The following is a 1,999-nucleotide window of genomic DNA, read 5'->3' on the forward strand; positions in this document are numbered from 1 at the left end:
CAAAAAGTAAGTGTAGCAGTATAAGAGTAGGGGCAAAACTACATCTGCAGAGGGGAGCAAAGCTAGTTGCTAACACCCTGCATTATTCATTCAAGGAACGGTGGCACAGTTGGTGGAGGTGTTGATCGCATAGCCAAGATTGACGCCGCATAGACGAGGAAGGGCGGACACACTGGAGCTCTTGAGCGCAGAGCCCAAAAATACGAGAGCTACTTGATGCAGCCACAGGCGGTGACGCGGTCCACCCTCACACCCTTGGTGAGGGAGTATAGTGACTTCACCCCACCCCAACACGTCGATGTCGATGAAGGCGTCCATGTGGTTCCTATAAGGTAGCCTGCACACAAAAACAGCTTGCTTCGCACTGTCCCGCACAAGATTGCCTCCCCCTCCTTCTTGGCAAGACTGCTTGTCACCACCGAACATTTCCAAAAAAATATTCATGCACAGATGGCAATAGGTACAACACTCTCAACCTTAGAGCATATATGAAGCAGCTGAACTAAATAAACCCTTGATTAGCTATAGCTGTTGAAGCGGATCACACAATTGCATTTGCAGCATTGGCAATCCTTGACCACAAGTCTGCGCACTCCTTACCAATAGGACCAGTAATTGCAGGTCCTTTCATCTCGCCCTTAGGGTTTACTATCACACTAGCATTCTCTTCAAAATACATGAAGACACCATCCTTTCTTCTCCAGGTCTTCCTTTGGCGAACAATGACGGCAAGCATCACTTTCTTACGGAGATCAGGCCTTACTTTCTTAATAGTGGCCATCACCCTGTCTCCCACATGCCCTTGAAGGAGATAACGTATAGGTTCTTGGCTCCTGTGTTGTCTGCACAGTTGACAACTCCTCCTGTGTTGTCTACAACATCCGAAACTTGTTTCCTGACGACCCTCCGTACCCTTGCTTCGACATGGTCGTTGCGGCACCAGAAAGAACAAGAGACTCTCTCTCTCTCTCTCTCTCTCTCTCTCTCTCTCTCTCTCTCTCTCTCTCTCTCTCTCTCTCTCTCTCTCTCTCTCTCTCTCTCTCTCTCTCTCTCTCTCTCTCTCTCTCTCTCTCTCTCTCTCTCTCTCTCTCTCTCTCTCTCTCTCTCTCTCTCTCTCTCTCTCTCTCTCTCTCTCTCTCTACCAAAAGCTTAAAAAAAAGCTGTTGAAACCAGTCCGCACCGGTGCGGACTGGTTTCAGCAGCTTTTTTTAAGCTTTTGATAGAGAGAGAGAGAGAGAGAGAGAGAGAGAGAGAGTTCTTGACGACCCTCCGCACCCTCGCTTCGACATGGTCGCTGCCGCACCATTGGTAGAGAGAGAGAGAGAGAGAGAGAGAGAGAGAGAGAGAGAGAGAGAGAGAGAGAGAGAGAGAGAGAGAGAGAGAGAGAGAGAGAGAGATAGAGAGAGAGAGAGAGAACCTATACTCATGATATGCCATTAGCATTTTACTTAATGGACGTAGCCCATGATCAGGATGGGAGGATGCATGCTGGAACCAGTGATCCGTGCAGGCGAGACGGGTTTTGGCACGTTTCACAATGGTGGAGACACGGGAAGGGGGGTGGCTACATCCCATGCTACACAGTAGAGGATAACTTGGAAGTAGTAATAACGCGTGTCTCTCATTACTTTGTTGTCAATTAGCATGTGATGTCTCATTACTCCACATTCAAGTATTGATCACTAATATTGTTACTCCATAACGGCTCCATCTAGTTGCTCACTTTCTTTAACCATCTGCTCTGAAAGGCATGTGGTATATGCTCCTTTTGTGTCCAAAATTTGGCTTTGGCGTGATGATGACACTGGTCACCCTTTCTCCATGGAAGCATCTCTCCTTCACAATACGTCATCCCTATCATGCATAGCTCAAGCTTGAGCTCTATCTCCCCATCTCCAGCTACCTAATGCATTCTACTTCCACCCTCGTCACTAGCATTGTATTCTTCGCCTAATGATGGATTGCATGAGCAACGGTTTTCTATTGGACACATAGCTAT

At 47.7% G+C, this 1,999-nt stretch overlaps 1 pseudogene; it reads right to left on the reverse strand.

The window, feature by feature from the left end:
* Positions 1 to 464: 464 nt before the first annotated feature.
* On the reverse strand, positions 465 to 926 carry LOC147445479 (large ribosomal subunit protein uL14x/uL14z/uL14y pseudogene; annotated as a pseudogene).
* Between the last annotated feature and the right edge of the window lie 1,073 nt (positions 927 to 1,999).

The sequence above is a fragment of the Adiantum capillus-veneris genome, chromosome 12 (genome assembly GCF_014529385.1).
Source record: "Adiantum capillus-veneris isolate H3 chromosome 12, ASM1452938v2, whole genome shotgun sequence".
NCBI lineage: Eukaryota > Viridiplantae > Streptophyta > Polypodiopsida > Polypodiales > Pteridaceae > Adiantum > Adiantum capillus-veneris.